Genomic DNA, 23,290 nt, shown 5'->3' on the forward strand with positions numbered 1-23,290 from the left:
TTGACACACTTGGAGGCTGTATGTAAAGACAAGCTAAGGGTGTGCTCCTATACATACTTACTTGGGAGTAAACCCTACTGCGAGGTAGGCCATGTGTCCTACCTCACGGAGGGCACAGGGCAGTCCTCTATTTGAAGACATCCTACACTTGAAGGGCCATCTGCATAGCGAGTGTGGCTTGTCCTAGAAACTCCCCTCCCCTTTTTCGATGTGGTTCCCTCCATAGTTCAGTGGGAACCTTAGTCTCATCTGTCTAGCAAGTCCTCGCTGCCCTGCCGAGTGTTGACGTATTGTGCACCAGTAAATAGGATAACTGAAGTTGTTATCCTGATGCTCCCTTGAATTAGGCCATAGCCGTTGCAAGATTCTCAGACAGTGAAAGCCCATAAGACACTACAGTTCAGACAGATCCAAATCTGGTTTAAGGAGGATAAAGAAGTGATAGCAGAAGACTTTATATTATCCATCAACAGTTAGCACCTAGAGAGCAGAGACTGAGCAAAGGCAGAGGTCACCTGGTCACAGTCCTCCTCGCCATGGCAAGATTTTTAAAAGTACAGTAATTATTTCTGAATTTGTATCCATACAAATAAATGACCTTAAGCAAATTTCATTCAAATCTGTGTCCACTTTTGTCCTTCTATTTCACCTAGCCCTACTGAAGCTTGTCACCTTGCCGACAAAGGTCCGTATAGTCAAAGCTATGGTTTTCCCAGTAGTGATGTATGGAAGTGAGAGCTGGACCATAAAAAAGGCTGATCGCTAAAGAATTGATGCTTTTGAATTATGGTGCTGGAGGAGATTCTTGAGAGTCCCATGGACTGCAAGAAGATCAAACCTATCCATTCTGAAGGAAATCAGCCCTGAGTGCTCACTGGAAGGACAGATCCTGAAGCTAAGGCTCTAATACTCTGGCCACCTCATGAGAAGAGAAGACTCCCTGGAAAAGACCCTGATGTTGGGAAAGATGGAGGGCACAAGGAGAAGGGGACAACAGAGGATGAGATGGTTGGACAGTGTTCTCGAAGCTACTACCATGAGTCTGACCAAACTGCGGGAGGCAGTGGAAGACAGGAGTGCCTGGCGTGCTATGGTCCAAGGGGTCACGAAGAGTCGGACACGACTAAACAACTAAACAACAAAGTAAATATGCAAGTGACTGGATTATGCATAATCTTTATCAGAGGTCAAAGCAGCCTGATACCTGAAAAGAGCTGATCACACAATGAGCTGTTGAGATATGCACAATATAGTCCTTTTGATTCTCTTCCTCTCATGACTCAAGTTTAAAAAGAAGAGGAGAAAAACCAATAAACACACCACTTGTCTTATTGGCCCCAGCCCAAAACCTTGCAAACTACAGCGACCACAGAGTTCTCAACGGCGGCCAGATCTCACTCAGCCAGCTGATCACCTACCCTGGAATTCCACTTCCTGGAGGAGAGGTCCTGAGATCTGCTCCAGCTAGGCTACATAAGGCTGCTCAGAGGAAGAATAATATCTGCCTTGGGTGCAGGGAAAGGTCACAAAGGGCAGAACAGCCTCAGGAGGTTGAAGCAGCGCTGCAGAGTCTCTGCATTCCTATAAAAGGGGGCCTGCCCAACAGTTTTGCGATACAGTGGTACCTCTAGTTACAAACTTAATTCGTTCCGGAGGTCTGTTCTTAACCTGAAACAGTTTTTAACTAGAGGCGTGCTTTCACCTCTATGCTGCGCCATCAGCACACAATTTCAGTTCTCATCCTGGGGCAATGTTCTCAACTCGAGGTAACTCTTCCAGGTTAGCGGAGTTTGTAACCTGAAGCGTTTGTAACCTAATTTCTGTTCAACCCGCAAGAAAGAAGGGCTTTTGCGTTGGCTAGTTTCAACGCTAACCCCTCTAATCTCCTCTGGGGTAGGTTCGCAGGGACGGCAGGAGACAGGATCTGCCCATGTAACGCCCACCCGGTTGAAACTCTGGCTCACATGGTCCTTGAATGCAAAATGTATGCTGATATCCACCAGCAATACTTGGACCAACTATGTATTCCAAACTGGAAACCAGAGGTAGAGGTTACACACTTCCTATTACAGGGGAGAGACCAGGAGCGTACCAGGACTGTAGCTGAGTTCCTCAATTTGATCTTTTGTCACCGAAGTACATTACAGGATCCTGCCCCTGTAGGATACCCACAGAGGTAAAATAGATTGCTGGCCTCCCCCTCCCTTTTGGCAAGTGACTGTACTGATGGGTTGGTGACGTGATCATACTGGACTATTTACAGTATTTTAAATGTTTGTAAATGATGCCTGTCATGAGTTCTTGCGGCTACTCTTGAGTAATAACACTCCACACCTCCTTGTCTTTAAGGTGTTTTTATTGTGCGTCTTATTTACAGTGCAAAGAGTCTGGAAAACATGTCTGCTTAGTCCGAGTCAGAACCTTGCAATGGCTTCTTTCTGTTTCGCGCCCAACATAACAGCTTGGGAACCCCAAAGCGCCTCCCTCTTGCCCTACGAGGTGTCGTGAGCCTCAATTCAGGCGTCGGGGGGAAGGGCCGTCCTTCTGACTGCTCTCCAGTGGCCAATCCCGTCATTTCCTTCCCAGCTGCTTCCTTTTCTACTCGGTGTTGAGGCTCTCGCATGCTGTCAGAGCCTCTCCCCTCCCTCTCTACTTCCTGGTTCCTGTAATCCGATCTGCTACTGGACTTGCTGCTCTGCGAAGAGCTCAACCTGATGACCTGATGAGGGGGGCCTGTTCCCTATAAGCCCTCCCCCTTACAATGCCAATAAAGGTTTTGATTGATGGTTCGTAACCTGAGGCGTTTGTAACTCGAGGTACCACTGTACAATGGGTCATTAGCAACTTTAATCTCATCTACGGTACCAGCACAACTGGTGTCAGGCTGACGAACAAATTCAAAGGTTAGGGCCTACTATTTTAATCTTTGCAACAATCCTGTGAAGTAAGTCAGTCTGAGATAGGTGTAGCCTATGTGTTGGCCTCCAGATGCTCTTGAACTCCCATCAGCCCTAGCCAACATGGCCAGTGGTCAGGGAGCTGTAGTCCAGCAACATTCAGAAGGTTGCCCCTGTTCCAGGAGATACTGACCTCCCAAGATTATTCAGTGAGCTTCATGTCTGCATGTGGATTTGTACCTGGACCTCCCAGATCCCAATCCACCACTTCAACCACTTCACACTATTCTATTCCTTGACTGGATTATTATTTTTAACCCAACACCTGTGGATCTGCTAGGAGCTCAGGGTGGGGGGAAGCTTGCAATTGCTTTTTGCTGTTTAATTTAGCTCCGTCACTAAAGAGGGGTACGGTTGTGAATTTTGTTGCAAGCAAACAAAGCAGGTCAACATAACTTTTTCAAAGGCACTCCACTCCATAACCTTCTGAACATCTGTAATCAGAGATCACTTCCATTAAAAAAGAGATCACTTCCATTAAAAAAATTTAAAAATAAAATCTTTATGTCAAATGTTTCCTTGCGGAAAACAAACAAAGTGACCAGTCAGCTTCTCTTAACTGCTAGGTTGGCAGGAGCTGGGACCAAGCAACGGGAGCTCACCCCGTCACAGGGATTTGAATCGCCAACCTTCTGATCAGCAAGCCCTAGGCTCAGTGGTTTAACCACAGCGCCACCTGGGTCCCTGTCTTCCTACTTTACACCAAGGCAAATATGTTGAAGCACGACTTTAAAGCACTTCACTGGAAACCCAGCAGGGGATTTGAAGAGGTGCCCTATTTTTACTGGCATCAGTGAGACAGCAACCTCCTTCGTCTCCTCACTGCATCCCATCAATCTGTGGCGCTCCAGGCCCTTAATTAATAATACTCTGGCTAATGAAAGCAGCTTGCTGCAATTTGCATGGAAGCCCTCGACATGATGTTAACACTGTTCTTAGGCAGCAAACGGCCACAGACTAGCAGTTCATGATTCACCACAACAAGCAAAATAATAGCAACAGATAATAAAACTAGCAGGAAACATGGCAAAGCCAGATATGAAGCGTTCTGACATCCTCAATAAGCTACATGGCCCGGTCAGCAAGGAAGAGTGAGATCAGGAACCCTCTCTCTATAAAAGTCAGTCAGGAGTCCATGATACAATGGGTTTGGAATGATTCACTTCTCAATTTCCAACCAATACCAAACCTCACATCTTCAGAGACTATCAAATGGGTTGGATTAAACCAGGGGTGGGGGACCTGTAGCCCTCCATATATTGTGGGACTCCATCTGCCCATTCGGCTTGGCCAGTGGCCAGGGATTACAGGAGATGTAAGCCAGCAACTTCTGGACAGGTCTCCTCCCCTCCGCTCTAAACCACTGGTCTTCAGTTGGTGGGCTGGATTCAGAACTCATGAATGTGTTGCAGCCTGACCTAAGGTAGTCACACCAGCAGCACCACCCCCAGAGAAATATATGGCACCAAATGTAAGACGTTCCTTCCAAATATTACGATACTAACAGCAAAGTTGTGCAATCGCATGCCAATTTCAAAGCACTAAAACTGATAGGTTTTAAGAAGACGCTTAGGGTTAAATAAGCAGCAACAGCAAGTAAATAAACAGCAGCAGCAAGTATTCAAGGGAAAAGCACTGAAGAAGAAGAAAGGGTGATGTTTTCTTGAGCGAGCGCATTTTTCCTCCCAATAGTGGCAACTTGCAAGCAACACATGGCAGGTTGCTTCCACACGCAGGACAATCTCACCCTGATTTTACTGAGGGATACCAAATCATTGTGGACCAAAAATGTTGTTTGTGTAGAAAATGGGCACAACAGGGGCAAGAAATGATTCCAATAAGAGCATATCCTGTCCATTATGTTCAGGCCCAGCTTTAGGGGTAGTCTCGGTGACGTGGGGCGCCAGGGCGCTGGGCTGACAGGAGGGCGCTGCGCCCGCCCACCAGGGCGGGGGCGCCGGAGCGATCTCCGCGCCACAGCGCCCGACCACCTTGAGACGGCTCTGATTATGTTCCAGCCCCATATTGGATATTTTTAAAGGAAGTTGCGCCTATGAGGCCCATTCAATCCTTCATCCCTTTCTCTTGCGTTTAAGTACCATTGTTCATGCACCATTTAAGTTTAGGTACCATTGTAACTCTTGTATTATGAATACTTAATAATAATTAACCTCGCTGCACACATCTTCATCAAACATTTTGATCAGAGGCTAAAAATTTACAGCTACTACTATTACAACTCTGCCAGTTGACAAGACATTAACATATCTGCAGACACCACTTTTAGAATTGGTTCAGATATAATAATCTTCATTCCATAATAACCATGGTTATTGGTCCTGGCTCCTCACCCCCGATCTCTTGACTTAATGCAATACAGTACTTCCAAGACCTGCTAAGCCATAGTTACCAGTTATGTCCAAACATTTAAGCTCATGCCACAATCCTAGCAGTTTGCAGCCGCAATCAAACCATGGTTTGCAACCTTAGGTTGTAGTAAACCACTGTCTCCCAGTTTTAATAAGACCTGGAAATCAGCAGAGACAATATTGGGCTGAAGAGAGAAATAAAATAAGGTAATTTCTTTCATCACAACCCTGTGTTACATTAAGCTGAGAGAAAGCAACTGGGTCAGGCACAGTGACCCCAGAAGCTCCATGACTTATCTGGGATTTAAACACAGATCCTTATCCCAGTCCTCATCATCTGGGTTTTACTTTAAATGCAGAAAGCTATTGTGCTTGTATTAGCCCCCCCCCCTTTTAAGGCTGTACACAAATCAGCCCTTAACTCCTAGAACCAGCTATTTCCCATGCTCAAATCCATCCATGAAGCTGCAGCCATTTTCCCTAACAGCTACTGGATGTCACTAGAACAGCAGAAAGAGGCTTAATCTAAGTCACTGCAGTAATCAGTAGGACTGGGAGAAGAAATCCCGTGAGCCATGATGTGCATGTGAGCACCATCTGCAAAAGGAAGGCAAGACGCAGCACTTCCTGCTTCTGAACATATGTGAATGCTGAAACAAACAGAGCATGGAAACAGAGTGCGGGGTGTAGCCCAGTGGTAAGGCACATCCTTTGCATGCAAAAGGTCCCAGGTTCAATCCCTGGAATCTCCAAGTAAGGCTGGGGAAACCTCATTATCCGAAAGCATGGAGAGCTGCTGGCAGTCAGTTGGAAGATAACAGTGAGATAGACAGACCAATGGTCTGACTTGGTATAAGGCAGCTCTGTTTGTTCCTAGCAGGGGTGCAAACATGAATAACATATGGGGGGGCAGGTAAGTGCCACCCTACATAATCGATCACAAGACGTGGTGCATGCACACCACTTGAATGGCAATGCTTGTCAACTTTGGGAGTGTGTGTGTGTCCCAGCCCCCTCAAATGTTCTATTGGCTCTTCTACTTCTTTGGCAATCACTTGTAGCCGAGTAAGATGGTGTTAACAGTGAGTAACATCTTTTTAACAGTGAGTCTGTAAGTGACTGTGGAAGCCAATTTTGGATCCACACGTCCTTCCACAGTGGAGACATTGGTTTCTGGGCAGGAGTTGATCATGGTGTGGATTTGCCAAGCGTGCCTTTCTCTTAGCACGTTTCTCCCTTGCGTCCTGAGTTCTGAGTGTCTTCAAAGCCCACAACACCTTTGGTAAAGGCTGTTCTCCAACTGGAGTGCTCCCAACTGTTGGTGTTTATACTACATTTTAATTTTTTTTTTGCCTTGAGACAGTCTTTTTGCTGACCACCAGCATTACGCTTTCCATTTTTAAGTTTGGAACAAAGTAGTTGCTTTGGAAGACGATCATCAGGCATCCGCACAACCTGATTGTGTTCTATGCATTAGGTCCCCTTTGTGCTCCTATGGCTCCTAGTGAGGAAGAGGCATGACACACAGCATGTCTGCTATGCGTTAACTCACCCTTTTCTACTCCAACTCTTCTTCTAATAAACGGAAGCTTGCAGAGTAAATGCTAAATGGAAGATGCTAAATGGAAGATAGGTAACTCACTGCATCTTCTCCTTGCGGGTGACTGCAACGCCTGGGGCCAGACAGTCAGGTTGTGCATCCGTAGCAGTGACCAGGGAGGAGTACAGAGAGAAGAAACACTATGGCACATCTGCAGCATTACATCTGGACACCTTCATCTGCCCCAGCTGCAACAAAACATGTCTCTACAGACACAGCCAGGCTGCAACCTTCCAACAGTTTGACTTCACTCCCAAAGTCGCACTCCTCCATTGTCTCCTGAGAAAGACAAATGCCAGCAACAATAGCTGCTCATCTTCCCGGCTCATCTCGGAATGTCATCTATGCCAGTGATAAGGAGGATTCCTTGTCCCTGCTCCATGCAAATTTTCAGTAGGCAGATTAACACCGACTCAAGTAAGGTGCACTATCTGGATCAGGAACAGCCATAGATGCATCTGCAGGAAGTTGTAGTATAAGGGGAGGCACTTCAACCCAGGCCTATATAGCTGCATGTCCAAAGGGATAATTCCCAGTTATTTTCTAACATGCATGGAGCTACCATATCACTAAAAAGCACACTTTTTGGCATGTTATCAGCAAAGCTACAGAGCCTCCACCTCTCATTGTAAGCCACCCTGAGAACTACAGGATGGGCTATAAATAAAGTAACAAACCACAACAACTATTAGTGCTGGATTTGACCTTCAAAGCCCTTTATGGCTTGAAGCTGGAAATATCTGAAGAATTGCCTTTTTTCCTACCTGTGCAGGCGGTTGTACTAGATCAGTGTTTCCCAACCTTGGGTCTCCAGGTGGTTTTGGACCACAATTCCCATCATCTCTGACCACTGATCTTGCTGGTTAGGGATGATGGGAGTTGTTCAAAAATAGTTGGAGACCCAAAGTTGGGAAACACTGTACTAGATGACTAGATGACCCTTGGGGTTCCTTCCAGCTCTACAATTCTATGATTCTAAATTTCTGCACATGGAAATCGGTACCAAATCTTCACCTTTGAAGTAGCAGAGCATATGGTTTGTATGTACATCGTCCCAAGTTCAGTCCTTGGGCACATCCAGTTCAGGCCTGAGACCTCACAGGGCCACTGCCAATCAGGACAGGCACCAGATGGAAAGGAACGGATTTCATTCAGGCATCTCCCGAGAAGCACAAGGAAGACAAGAACTGCAGCCCAATCTGACAGTGTGTGGTAAGAGAAATATCTGCTCTCTTTAAGAGATTTGAGTCCTGAGGAAGGGAGTAAGCATTGTGTGTGTGTGTGTGGGCAACCGAGGAGGATCAAAGGCGAATGAGAAACCACATGAAAGGCCAGTGTGGTGGCTTTTTGGCTGCCCTTCAGCCTTCAGTTGCAGCAGCCTCTTATTACTGGTTTATCTGATGACTCTCCCTGCATTATACCTCTGTGCTTATCTGCTTGATAAAGCTGTGGCAGGTTGCCAGCTGCTCCTGGGTGCCAACTGACTCCTGTTCTCTGTGGTAGGTCTCCCTATAGGAAGAGTTGTAGCTACTACAAGCATCGTGCGAAACGACCCAGAAACTAAAGAAGTATTTTCTGACCTTGCACCATCTAGATACGATTGCACACAGCTTAGAAATGACTGGAAATTAAACGGTATATAAAATAGTACCTACAATCTCTGAGAACAGCCAGACACAGGCCTTTGTTGGTAGATAAGATGAGAGTCCAGAAGACTTTTCTTTTTAAGGATTTCTCTCATTGTTTTCTGCTCTTCCCTCCCTAATACGACTCATTTCCCTTCCAATTAAAGTGAGTTAGATAAGGATCCGGCTGGGTATTCCAGCTGGAAATTCTCATGGGATACTATTAATAAAGAAGGCAGATTCAATCCTTAAAAATGAAGAGCCAAGACAAACACTTTTTCCATCCTTACAAATTAACAGTATTATTATCCCCCTGACATCTTCTATTCCTGCTTGCCTTGTGCCAAGAAATGAACTGGTGATGTGCTTCTTTTAAAGGATTGCACTGGGCTTGTCTTGTTTCACAGCATTTCACAGATCTGTCTTTCACAGAAAAGGCAAGGGATGCCCCTTTTCTGAGAAGACCCAATTCTCCAAAGAATGGGCACAAGATTCCCAGTGTCTTTCGTATTTTATTTCTTTTAAAAACTGCCTGACATTTGAGTGATCTCAAAGGTATAAGCATTCCACTCGATATTATATCTAGAATATGCTGCAGACTTGTTTCCTGAGAATCCAAATTTCAGCCTAAAAATGTTTCCAATCTACGTTGTTGTGAAATTGAAGATGGCCAGGAAACATCTATAGAAGGCTCAGAAAATTTAGTTAGGAAAGTCTGAGCAGGGCTCCAACTGATCACTGGGCAGGCGGGAACATATCTTAAATCTCAGAGTGTTTGTTGACCTAGAGTGCACGAGGCAAGTTGAGTAGGTAATATTGATGCCTTAGCACTCTCTCAGTAACTAAGCAGCCTCATTGCTTAGAATAAAAACCTAGTTATTTGATGCTGAAGCTGGGAAGAAGTGTGCCAAAGGTTCACAAAGAAATTTGGATTTGTGCATGTGTATGTACGTGTCTGTGCATTAGTACAGCTTATTCAAGTTCTTTCAACTTATGCTTAACTGCATTCCCCGTTATGGTACCTGTCAATGTGTAAATTGCAACACAGCACTTCTCATGGAGGGAGGGGGAAAGCATATTACAAGCAACTTGCAGAGTTTGTGGGTTGGGCTAGGATCTTTGTTTACAGCCTGTTGAACAGAGCTACAAAGGAACAGGCAAGACTTTGAAGGTCGTCCTCCCAAAGCAAAACAAATTAGAGCTGCTGCCCTTGTGACTGCAGATCTTTTGCAGGAAATATTTTTAGGAATTCTCCCAAGTTGCTGCTGCTGCTGTTGTTTTAAAATGTGTTTTATTGGTTTTCCTGCAGAAGAACAATAAACACAAACAAACCTTGGAGTAGAGTTTGTCAATTTGTCAATCACACTTTGTATAGTTGAAATATACATACAGTGGTGCCTCGACTTACGAATTTAATCCGTTCCGAAGGCACCTTCGTAGGTCGAAAAGCGCCATTGGAAACGTGATTTCCCATAGGAATGCATTGGAAACGGAAAAATTTGTAAGTCGAAGCAACCCCATCTAAAAATTTGTAAGTCGAAAAAACCCTATCTAAAACCGCTGCGGTTTCCGTTTGGATGTCGAGAAATTTGTAAGAGTGCGGCCATTTGCCCCACTTGTAAGTCGAAAAATTCGGTTGTTGAGTCGTTCGTAAGTCGAGGTACCACTGTACAGTCATGGTAATTCATTGCTGAAACATACCTCTCCATAGCAGAGCATGTGATAGCTCAGTCAGTTAGAGCATGGTGCTGATAACACCAAGGTTGTAGGTTCAATCTCCGTATGGGACTAGATGATCCTCAGGGTCCCTTCCAACTCTACAATTCTGTGTCACAGGCAGTTGCAGCAACAGTGCCTCCCAATATAGTTTAAGTGTACAAGGGCCCAACTCCAAAATTAAAAGTGTGAATGCAACAACGCAAGCCCTGTAAGCCTTGGTCGGGGAGTCAGATTTGGCAGAGTCGCTGGCAGACCTGGATTTGCCCTCTGTAATGAGTGAGTTACAGAAACAACCTAACAGGGAAAACAGGAAACGAGAAAGAGTTGGTGGGGGGGACAATGGCCGAGAGCTGGAAGTTTGAATCCATTTGCTGTACTGCTTCACGGTGTCCATACAGTGGGCAGTCAATGATATGAGATAGGAGCAATCCCTTTAGAGCTTGGGCACAGTAGTCTGCAGATGTCAAGATCCCTATATGGACAGAGGCCACAGATTATCCCCTGAAAACTTTTAGGGAGCAATGGCAACTCAGTGGTACAGCACATGGATTGCAAACCCTGCATTGCCAGTTTAAAGGATTCTGTAGCAGGTACCTGGAAAGACTTCTACCTGAGACTCTGTAACTGTTCGAGTAGACCAGCTTTGGCCAACCTGCTGCCCTCCAGTTGTTTTCAACAATTTCCATCAGCTCCTGCCAGCAAGATGCACATACCAAGTTGAGTGGACCAATGGTCTGACTCTGTATAAGGCCACTTCCTATGACAATGCATCAGTGTGCCATCCTCCATGCAGGTGGCCAACAGGTTTTTCAAAGTTTAGGAAAACCTCTAGATTTGTGGCCTGGCATTATGCAGATGCCCACAATCTTAGTACTGCTCAAAATGCAATCCCATTTCTTTCTTAGCCAGGCCCCCTGAATCAGGAGACACTGCCAAATCAAAAGCCACGCCTTCCTCTCGATTACACATCCATTTCAAAAGTTTCTTAGGCCACCTCCAGATGTACTAGATCAGGGGTCGAGAAACTAAGGTCCGTGGGCCAGATTAGGTCCAATTGCCTTCAGGATCCGGACTGCAGACTGTCCATGGATCAGCGTGGGGATTTTGTTCGTTCAGGCTGCGCCTTTTTTCCCCTGCGCCATTCCATTCCCCCCCCACCATAGCTGCCAAGTTATCCCTTTTTTTAAAGGGATTTTCCCTTATGCTGAATAGGCTTCCTCACGAGAAAAGGGAAAACTTGGCAGCTATGCCCCCCCCACACACACACACCGCGGCAGCACACCACACCTCCTCCCTCCCTCCTCCTGGCTTCTCCCCGCCCTGCCTAGAGGAGGAAGGGGGCTGGGCTGAGCTGGCTGAGCACCATTTTAAGCAGCCCCTCTCCGGAGCCAGCCCTTTTGCACCGCTCATCTTCCCTCCTCCGCTGTCGCCCTGGTGCTCCTGTGGGCCAGAGAGTGGAGCGGACGAGCTCGCTCTGCCTACCTACGAGAAGCAGCAGCAGCAACCCCTGGGAAGGTAAGTGCAGCGGCTGGAGCTCGGGCTGGGGGTAGGGAGGAGGACAACTTGCCCCCCTCGCCTCTTCTTCCAGCTTCCCCCCCCCCCGGTGCTGGTTCTCCAAACCACCACAAGGTCTGAGGGACAGTGGATCGGCTCGCAGCTTTAAAAAATTGCTGACCCCTGTACGAGATTCTCTCTAAGAAACTTCTCAAATCTGCCACATGGGTGGGTGTACAGAAACTGAACTGTTGTACAAAGGGGAAATTTGCATTTGCTGCTCTGCCCACGTTTGCACCATACTGCCCTTGGCAGGTTACACAGAAAGGAATGCAGCCCTCATATGAAAAAGCTCTTCACCCCATGCTATACAGAGCATTAGACCCGCAATAGAGAAAACAGTTGATTTGCCACCTTCTCTTTTCCATCAGGTCTTGATTAAAAACCTTACTAGCTCCATCTGCTCTGTTACAAGTATTGCATTGATCGCATATTTTGCTTTGGATTACAGGAAGGTACTGGACAGGTGCAGAGAAAGGACTAGCACGCCCAGAAAGAGCAGCAAAATCAGAAAGGGAAGCATCCCAGCTAACCTTGCCCTCCCAGTTTTCTGCTGACAACTGCAGGAAACCTCGCGCAAAGAGGCGGAACATTAAAGGAGAGCTGGAGGGGTGGGGAGGGCAGCCCATCTGGTACGAGGGACATGTGTGTCTGCACACTTTAGGGCTCGCGCCAGCCCAAATGCGAACAGCCTGCGGCCCGTGCTCTTGTGTTTGCCGCAGCTGAGCACCACCTGCTCAGCTCTGGGGACAGACAAGGGAAGCCAAGCAGAAAGATTGTGCTAAAGTCCGTGGGAATTCAGAGCAGAGCCCGCCACCCTCCCCGCCCCCACCCCAAATTAGGCAGCAAAAACTGCAGTGTGTGAAGATGGCTTTGCTGGCAGCTGAGCTGGGGAGTGGGGGGGGACGGGGTGGGGGAATGTAGCAGGGGTTCCTCGCCCTGCAGAGGGAGGGGTGCACCGAGGTTCCCGGTGTGATGTGCAGAGGCAGTTGCTAATGTTTGACCCATCTGGTAGGGCATCAAGCTCCCAAGGTCATCGAAACAGTGCACACCCAAGACTATCCAAACCGGAGAGATTAAGGTTATGCCTGCAAAGAGGAGACAGCTGTAGTTTTGCTACCTCCAATAATGGAGAGAAGCGGGAATTGGAAGGTAAAAAGTGCCAGCTTTTGCAGCTTCTATTGCAATTTTTCCATTAACTCTTCCCTCACTTCCCAGATCACCACACATGCTTTCTGCCTGCATTCTTCTGGCCCCCTCTACAGGGAACTCAGGATCTGTGTCAGTGGCTGCTGGTGGTTCATGGGATGAAGAAAGGCTGGGCAGAGCAATGGAAGGTTCGGTGGGACGGGGAAGAAAGGCAAGCAATGGTGGGGAGGAGAAGCAAGTTAAAGAGAGTTACCATGCTGATAGGCAGATTTTGCCCAGGTTCTAAGCGTGCCTTGTAGGGTCCACTTAGGCCCCTGCAAAATGCCTTGTGCTGAAAGCCTCCAAGAGGCTTTGCAGGCACCACCAATCAGATGGTTTGTAAGGGCTGCAAAGCCCCTTTTGTGCAAGCCCCACTGCTACCAGATCCTCACTCGACATCGTGAGAGGTCAGCTGTAGGGCAGGTGGGTGTGGCTTGGCAGAAACAGCTTTGTGGGCCAAATGGGGAGACCTCGTGTGCCTAAATAAGTCTGTGGGCCAAGGGTTCCCCACTCATTAAGGACACTGGTTGGCCCCAATTCTTAATTTTCATTTTAAAAAGGTAGAAGAAAACAGTGACAGAGATGCTAGGGGAAATGTGTAGGCTGCATACTTTTTCCTGACTCATAGGGTATGTCATCTTCTTACCTTTCAGCATTCTAGCCAAGGTGGGAACTCACTATAAGAATACAGTAATGTGTAACTACAAATGAAGAAGAGCTATTGTGTAGTTTGTTCGTTTTTTCTAATTGGCTTGAATCATAGAATCACAAAACTGTTGAGCTGGAAGAGACTCCGAGGGTCATCTATTCTAGGCCAACCCTCTGCAATGCAGGAATCTCTACTAAAGTATCCGTGACAAATGACCATCCAACTTCTGCTTAAGAAGTTCCAAGGAAAGAATGTGATGCATTTTCAGCACTCATCTGAACGCAGGAGTCCCTTATAAGGTATGATACAGGTACCTTCCCGCCAACCCCAAGTAGAGCTAAGAACACAATTTACCTTGGGGGAAATGGCACAGGTGAAGGAATTATGTCCCTGTATAGGGACATTTTTAATTTGTAATGTTTTATTATGTTTTTATATATGTTGGAAGCCACCCAGAGTAGCTGGGGCAACTCAGTCAGATGGGCAAGGTAAAAATTATTTATTATAATTATAATTATTAATGTCCCTATTTTCATTGGAAAAATGTTGGTGGGTAAGCACTGTTCCAATCAAAACCAGCACTCCATGGCTGTTTCTAACTTCACCAAAATTGTGAAATCCTCTCATTCCTACATCCCCCCACCCTTTTTTTAAACCTAATGGAGCCTTTTCTCGATTCCTACCATTGTTCAACTTCAGCCCTCCATTCAATTTTAGTTCCACTTACATATTTATAAGGCTACTCACTAGCATTGTCAGAAATAAAATAATAACCCCCCCCATCAGAAGCAGGCCGTCTCCAAGCAGTCATGAGAGCGAGGGGTCTGAAGGGGTGAGTCAGGAAACAGAGAGGGAGTGCCAGACCTCTGTCAACATCCAAGAGCCCCCTCTTGGAAGAGAGAGAGGCGGAAAGAGTGGACAGGAATAGGGCAGACTGCAGACCCTTCCCCCCAACACCGGAATTGAGGAGGAGGAGAAAAGGGAGGAGATTCACTGTCCCGAGGCTTTTATGTTGGTCCAAATCGCGGAAGGGGGCAGTGCCGGATTCTGATTCGGAATGAGGAGACATGAAACCAGTAGCTCGCTACACTGTAAATAATGTGCACTAATAAAGACAAGCATGTGGAAGGTTGTTACTCAGGAGTAGTCACAACAACCCTGACAGCTAATAATAATAATAATAATTTATTATTTATACCCCGCCCATCTGGCCGGGTTCCCCAAGCCACTCTGGGCGGCTTCCAACAAAATATTAAAATACAGGAATCCATCAAACATTAAAAGCTTCCCTAAACAGGGTTGCCTTGAGATGCCTTCTAAAGGTCTGGTAATTATTGTTCTCTTTGACCTCGGGTGGGAGGGCATTCCACAGGGTGGGTGCCACTACCGAGAAGTATTTGAATCGAAAGCCCGATGGTGGTTCTGCCAAGCTGATGTGCTTTCCTCTAGTTCCCTGTAACTTGATTCCCTGGTTCCCTGTAACTTGGCTTCTCGTAGCGAGGGAACTGCCAGAAGGCCCTCGGCGATGGACCTCAGTGTCCGGGCAGAATGATGGGGGAGGAGACGCTCCTTCAGGTATACTGGACCGAGGCCATTTAGGACTTTAAAGGTCAGCACCAACACTTTGAATTGTGCTACCACCAAGAATACCCACCCTCTGATAAACACCTGCCTAACTTCACATGTTGGCAGAGAGGCATTCAGAGGAGGTCCCCTGAAGAAGATCTCAATATGTGGAAAGGTACGGGGGGGGACGACGACGACGACGACTGAATTTCAGCAATACTGGCCTCAAGTCGCTAAGGGCTTTGTGGGTTAATCTGGACACCTTGAACTGGACACCTTGAACAAGACTGGGAGACAGTACATGTCATTCCTTCTCTTGTAGGGTAGCTACTTGCTAAGCAATGAGAAAGTCAGGCAGGCTTGGACCATGTTTCCACCTTTCAGTGGTCAGAGGTCCAACGAGGGGCTTGCGATCTGGCTACGACTCAGCGCCGCCTGGCTGCCCAGGGCGGCAAACCTGAAGGCTGGGGGCGGGGTGTCCGTCGTGCACATGTCTCGTGCGTCATGACGCATGCATCCTGACGCATGACGCATGCGCACACAGGAGGCATGCATGAGGCAGTCTCGCTTGCATCGGGGCTTCTCCTTAATGGCGGCAGCCGCATCGCACAGCAGCAGCCATCGGAGGTGGTCAGCCCCATCCAGCCTGCTGGCCTCCGTCTAGCCTGCCGCCTGGGGCGGCACACCCCCCCCCCCATTACTACGCCACTGCTACAACTCACCCTTGTTGTAGAGGAAAGAACATCAGCTTGGCAAAACCACCATCGGGCTTCTGATTCAGATGATGATGTGAGACAGCAAGGTCAGAAGCAGCGTCTCAAAAATCCTGGCTGACCAATCTGTGAACCAACCCCCTCAAGCTCCAGGCACAGGAACCCTGCCCCCAAAATGCTCTGTGCCTACCAAAGTCCTGGAATTAATTGCAAGGTAGGCTAGTTTTGACCTCTGACCTTCCCTGCTTTCTTGTTAATTTGTTCACCTGCCAGCTGAGACCTACAGCTTGGCCCCATTCTGAAATAACTCACTGATTTCAGACCAGGGTTGACATGGTTCCCCAGACCACCCTGGTGAGGCAAGACCTAGCTCCTCGCCTTGCAAGGGCAAAATTCCAGTCTCTCACAGCTCCAAGAAAACAGGAAAGCACTACATCTAGGCCGAGTAAGTTGAAATCAATTGGACACATGATATTACGTAATTCCAACTATATCAAGAGCTCAAGTAAGTCAGGATCATTCTCACCCAGGAAGTGAAATGAGGCGGCTGAATTGTCTTGATAAATTTGGCTTGTTTCTCATGGGCCATTTGTTTCCATCAGCCATACAGTCCAGTGGGGCGGTTACTTCACACCCCTTCCGGATGTACCTGCTGCAGTTTCAGTGCAGCGTTTCCATGCAGAAATACCACATTATTCTGGTCCTCATTGGCATGTGCAGAGCTTTTAAGCTGCGGCCCATTCAGAAGAATTTGCCTTTACTGCACTCTTAGACTCAGAGAAGAAAGGCAGGCGGAACAGATGAGAAAGACCACTCTTCTCTCCTGGCATGAGCAAGCGGCTCGATCTCTCCCCCCCAAAATTTTGTGAAAGTTTCAAGCCAGGAGCAAACACAAAGCAATTGGTAGAACGTACCCAATTAAGATGCTTGATTTGCATAATTAGCAAGCAATTTACATAATATGCAAATGAGGCCGCACAGATCTGGGACATGTCCCTCTGCTGCTCAGGCCAAAGAGGCAGACCCGTGTCTCAAAAAAGCTCCTAGAATCACAGAACTGTAGAACTGGAAGATAGCCCAGGGGTCATCTAGTCCAACCCCCTGAAATGCAGAAGTCTGAACTAGATCGTACATGACAGATAGCCATCCAACCTCCACTTAAAAACCTCCAAGGAAGGAGAGTCCACCACCTCTCTTGGGAGTCTGTCCCACTGTCAAACAGCTCTTACCATCAGCAAGTTCTTCCTGGTGTTTATAAGGGTCAAGCCTTTTCACAAGTTCTTCTCTGGTCTACTGGCAGCACAGGAGACTCAGTAGTGGCACAGAGGCTGAACTCCACAGGTCCTGGGTTCAAGCTCCGCTGCAAGTTTGAGTTCCCTTATTCCACAATAGATTTGGACAAAGCCACTTAAGATCTCTTGCCTGCTGTTTTCCATGTGTGAGTCGTGGATAAAGCTAATCGAGACAATTAGCTCTCACCCAGAGTGGCCACGTGTCCTACTTTAAAAAGAACAATCCTCCACTCGAAGCCTGCCTCTGTTTGATGGGATATCTAGCTCACATCCAGTTTAAAGAAAAAGCACCATAGGAAGGCAGAGCAGTTGCTCATCCACAGGGAGCACCTAGTCAGCTGCCTGAGCAGGCCTGCAGGTCACCCTCCTCCTATGGCAAGATATATTTAAATCATAGCAATTATTTCATGCATAAATATGCATCTATGCTCATACCTCAGTGCAGGGTTTCCAGGTGTTTTTGCACTACAACTCCCATCATCCCTAGCTAGCAGGACCAGTTGTCAGGGCTGATGGGAATTGTAGTGCAAAAGCAGCTTGGAGACCCAAGTTTGGAGAACACTGCCTTAGTGCATGCAAATTCTGTGCAACTCTGTGCCATCTTTTGCCCTGTTTTTGGTAAGGCAATTTTGGGCAGCATCTATCATTACATTACCGTTTGGACAAAGATGTTCAGCTACATCCAGTCTGGGCCACATCCAATCCCCAAATAGTTCCCCCCCTCCACAATTAGGTCATACCTTTTTTGCTTTCTACTCCATTACTAAGATTTGTGTAAAACAATACATCTCCTTCATGGACTTGATGCAGGCTGCTGCCCACCAAATCTGCTCTTGCCACAATGCACCATCAAGTCTCCAGCACAAACTGGCACTGTTTGCCCTTTCGCTGCTGCAAGCCCCCCCATGGCTGCCTTTCTGGGTACTGTGTAAAACATGTGTGTGTTTTCACTTGTACCAGAACAACAGTTAGAGGGTGTGTAGGTGTTATGAGGAATTCTTTCCAGGGGCAGCATTTGCTGCTATGCTGAGGAACAGGCTGCCAGAAAAGAATATGCATGCACAGGGTATCTGAATATGGCGTGCAAACCAAAGAAGTAGAGCTTGTGTGTTGTACAGTATATGCTCTTCTTCTTTTCCTCCTTGAGAACCAGCATGGCGTAGTGGTTAGAGTGTCAGACTAGGAGCTGGGAAAACAGGGTTCAAATTCCCATTCAGCCATGATCTTGGGCCAGTCATGGCCTCTCAGTCCAACCAACCTGACAAGGTTGCTGTTGGGATCTAATGAGAAGTGGGAGAAGCATGTATGGCACTTTGAACTCCTTAGAGGAAATGAAAATGGGATGAAAATGCAATAAATAAATAAACGAATCGCCAGCATTGCCATCGTTAGAGGAGGAAGGATCTCATGAACTATTGGCATCATCACATATGGCCACCGATTTGCTGATCCTTAAACTGAACTGTTGTGCTCCTTTATCTCCACAAAGGCCAAAACTGGCACGTAATGTTTAATAGCATGAATGGAGTTTCATATCACTGATCTTTCCTCTTCACTTTATAACCAGATGATCCTATGCAGCCCACTCAAGATAATGACACAGTCCTCCCTGAATTCTCTGAACACGTCATCCCCCAGTATATCAGATGAACCTATCAGATGAACAGGTGCCATTTACTAAAAGGAGGAGAAATGTCATTTCAATCCCATCTTGGTGCTGTGTTTCAGTGTTCTTTCCCTTAATTGAACAGAACTGGTCATAGTTGTGAAATATTTGTGAAATATATAGTTTTCTTTTCTTACTATGGTGCAGTGCCCTACAGTCTGACTCCATAATTTTATTATTATTTATTATTATTTATATGCCATCCATCTGACTGAGTTGCCCCAGCCACTCTGGGCAGCTCCCAACAAAATATTATGCCATCTGTTTACATGTACGCAGGCTGAGTCCCTACCTGCCCACGGACTGTCTCAACAGAGTTGTGCATGCTCTAGTTATCTCCCGCTTGGACTACCGTACTGCAACGCACTCTACGTGGGGCTACCTTTGAAGGTGACCCGGAAACTGCAACTAATCCAGAATGCGGCAGCTAGACTGGTGACTGGCAGCAACCACCGAGACCACGTAACACCGGTCTTGAAAGACCTACATTGGCTCCGAGCACAGTTCAAAGTGTTGGTGCTGACCTTTAAGCCCTAAACGGCCTTGGCCCAGTATACCCGAAGGAGCGTCTCCAACTCCATCATTCTGCCCAGACACTGAGGTCCAGCGCCAAGTGCCTTTGGCGGTTCCCTCACTGTGAGAAGCGAAGTTACAGGGAACCAGGCAGAGGGCCTTCTTGGTAGTGGCACCCGCCCTCTGGAACGCCCTCCCATCAGATGTCAAAGAAATAAACAACTATCTGATGTTTAGAAGACACCTGAAGGCAGCCATGTTTAGGGAAGTTTTTAATGACTGATGTTTTAATGTATTTTTAATGTTTTGTTGGAAGCTGCCCAGAGTGGATTTGCGGGGTAGAAATAATAAATTATTATTATTATTATTATTACCACGGAATGCCTGATTTCTACCTTGAAATGGCTTCAAAGTGAGCACACTGAACCATTAAAAAGGGAAAGTGAGGGGTCAGACTGTCATTCTGACGAGGTTGTTTTAGCACAGGGGTCCCCAAACTAAGGCCGGATGCAGCCCAATCACCTTCTAAATTCGGCCCGCAGACTGTCCAGGAATCAGCATGTTTTTACATGAGTAGAATGTGTCCTTTTATTTAAAATGCATCTCTGGGTTATTTGTGGGGCATAGGAATTCATTCATATTTTTTTTCAAAATATAGTTCGGCCCCCCACAAGGTCTGAGGGACAGTGGACCGGCCCCCTGCTGAAAAAGTTTGCTGACCCCTGCACATCCGCCAGGGTAAAGTTATACTGTATTTGAGGAGCAAGGCCTGGCTAAGCCTCATGCTCAGTGACGAGCATGGCTCTACACGGCTCGCTCCCACCCCCACATTGCACCCTTTCAGTCTTACATGCCTGTAGAAAGCAGAACAGATACCTGACAAAGGTACACATCTTGCCAGCATCTACTGCATAATTTCCCACATATTGTGCAGTTTCCATTTGCTTTGAAACCTGCTTGCTCTGTGCAACTGGCAAGTATCGCCACCAGGCCTGGAAGTTCTATGTCGGTAGTGTTGAGCTAAGCAAATATCCCTGCAAGGTTCGCTGCTCTGCACAGCCATCTCTCTGCAACTATGCTACCTGGTGCGGCACTTCCTGAAGCCACGCCTAACCGTCAAATTCAGCACAACCTTTTGTTTCCGATGCAGAAGTTTCAGTTCTGCAGAACTGACCAGCTGTGCATATCAATGCACACGCCGCAGATGCATGCAGCTGCACCTCTGGGACAAAGACAGAAAAGGGGGCAGGTTTGCAGAGGAGTGCAAGATTAGGCACCCAGCTGCTTGGCAATGACTACCAAATTCTGGTTTTGTACAAAATTCTACGCACTGAAAGAACAAGCATTTTTTCCCAGCTGAGTACATATGTTCCACCTTCTGTGCAATCCTGAAAATCTGGTTCTTAACTATCAGGAGGCAAAAGAACAGGCGCATTTGAATACATGTAAATGTAACCTGTTATAACCTAGAGGAGGTGTGACTGCATTGGGGCATGGCTAACAGCAGCAGCACTGTATCCCAGTCTCTCTGATCACTGCTGAAGGGCTTTTGCATTAAGATGTTCAAACACTTCTGATACTTAAAGCATCACCTTCCTGCAGAAATTAAGGGACTTCGGTGCTTCTGTGTTACGGTTCCCATTCCCAAGTCTCTCTCTGGATGAATCTAACCAGATTGTCCCTGACCTCATGGGAAGTTCAAGCTGCAGATAGTACTGAGTTGTAGTAGTTGTGTGCAAAGTCACAGTTGTGTGAGTTGGCTCCAAATCCAAGGCAACATCCTAACTGGAATGCCCATCTTTCCTTGGCGTAGCCTTCCTTGGCTGCATCAGCGCAGCCATATCCTTCCAACCATCACCTAAACCTGCCTTCCCCAGTCGGGTGCCCTCTAGAAGTTTCGGACTACAGTTCCCATCAATCACAACCAGCATGGTCAGTGGTTGGGGATTATGGGAGTTGTGGCCTGGAACATCTGGAGGCACCACAGGTTAGGGAAAAGGCTGACCGAAACGCATGACATTCATAACAGGCAGCAGGATGGAGCCAAAGTAAGTTTCCTTGAGAGGTAATACAGCAAGACGACAGGAGGTTATGCACCCTGCGCATAGTCTCTCTCAACTCACTTTCTGAATCACTAGAAGGCTGGGTTGTCAGGTCCTGTCCTAGAGTGACACACTCCTGTGTTTTGCAAACACAGGTCCTGATTCAGCCATAAACATACTTTCAGGCTGCAGGAAATAAGGCCTAGTAAAAACGAAGACACCCAAGGCCAGGGGGTGGGAGAGAGAGTAGGTGGAATATCAACCGTCACATGAGAAGCAGGGTTTTACCCTTTCATATGCCTTCTTTTCCCTCTGACTTTTTATAAATGAGCGAATTGTAAATCTTTGCAACGTCCCCCAGGCAGTGCTGAGTCCAATGTCAGATTCATTTCTGGGTAATATTTCTGAGGAAATACCCTACATTAGGTCATAGGTTCCACCCCACCCCGCCCTACCAAGAAATCCTTGGCTTCATTTCTTTCACTCATGTTCCATTTCTGCCATTCCTGCTGTCACGCTGAGCACCTCACTTTGATTCACAGGATGCTACAGAGTAAGAGCAGGTACTAGAAACACCACAAGGAGACACTTTTCCTCCAGGGAATAAAGGAGAGCATTTGCCTGTGTGCATTATCTAAAGTAGGCCATATTTGGCAAATTATAGCTGGAGCAGCTGTGGACCTCCTTCGCTGCCATCAGATTAAGCACACGGGAATCTGTTACATACAGAGACAGAGCTCCAGTCTGTATAACTCAGTATTGTCTACTGAGTGTCAGGGGTTCTCCAAGGGCTCCACACAAGCTTTCCCAGACCAATAAGGAGAGGATGGGGTTGGAACCTGGAACCTTTTCCATGTGCTCCACCATCGAGGTACAACCCTTGCTCAAAGCACCCAAAACGCAAATGCAATATGAGCCGAACCACAGCTCAGTGGAAGAGCTTTGAAGGCAGGAGGTCCCAGGTTCAATTGCTGGTCAGGCTGGGGGGAAAGGACTTCTGCCTGAAACCCCGGAGAAGGTAATACAGCTGCCAGTTAGTGCAGACGACACTGTGTGAGATGGATCAATATATTGACTTGATATAAAGCAGCTACCTACAGTGCGCCATGCAGAATGTAAGTGGTTTATCATCATTCTATTAATTAATCATTTTATTTGCATGCCACCTTTCCATAGTAAAACCATGCTCAAGGCAGCTTGCAACATGGAAAAAAGTGCATAATGACAAACATAACAAAAGTAGTCATAAACAATAAATAAAACTCATCACAAAGTAAACAACCAAATTGAATATTTTCCACAGAAATCTAAAAAGATATAAAAATAAAGATTCAAAAAAACTGATATCAACAACAACCCCTCTCCCAACAAAACGCCTGAAACAACACCCCGGTTTAAGAGTCTGTTCCTTTGGTCTGTGGCCCCCCTGCACTCTGGATCTGCTTATTTCTTAAGAACTTCGAAAACTACCTTCCATCACCGTCAGGCCACTGGTTCCTTTTGCTCACTACTTGTACACACTGGCAGCAGTTTTCATTCTAGGGAGCCAGCAATGTATACTTTGTACAACATCTTTCCATCTCAATCCGCAAAGGCACGGAGCTTTAATGGTTGCTATCCTGGCCTTGGAATGCATTTCAGCTTTCCTCCTGGGAACAACGCATGCAAATGTTCAGCCTGATCCCAACCACGCTCTGTATTTTGTTTCGCAGAAATCCATGGTAATGCAGTTAATGAGCCTGGACCAGGACAGCCTTGCTAGCTGGGCTAGACATCCTCCCTTGCCAATCAGATTTCAATGCAGATAAATCTCCGCTGGTGGGCATTAAAATGGAAT

The 23,290-nt window shown here is 46.8% G+C and overlaps 1 protein-coding gene across 2 annotated transcripts in view; it reads right to left on the reverse strand.

Moving 5' to 3' along the window:
- The window catches only part of PIK3C2B (phosphatidylinositol-4-phosphate 3-kinase catalytic subunit type 2 beta), a 90,225-nt gene that overhangs the window by 64,488 nt on the left and 2,447 nt on the right, over positions 1 to 23,290 (reverse strand). The window contains exon 1 of one of the 2 annotated variants that reach the window (XM_088674269.1): positions 22,924 to 23,032. The exons of the other annotated variant lie outside the window; for it this stretch is intronic. The gene's annotated coding sequence lies outside the window, so the exon portion shown is untranslated. Of the gene's footprint in view, positions 1 to 22,923; positions 23,033 to 23,290 lie in introns of those variants that run through there. 2 annotated transcript variants of the gene reach the window in all.

Source organism: Zootoca vivipara, chromosome 7, assembly GCF_965207765.1.
Source record: "Zootoca vivipara chromosome 7, rZooViv2.hap1.1, whole genome shotgun sequence".
Classification (NCBI taxonomy): domain Eukaryota; kingdom Metazoa; phylum Chordata; class Lepidosauria; order Squamata; family Lacertidae; genus Zootoca; species Zootoca vivipara.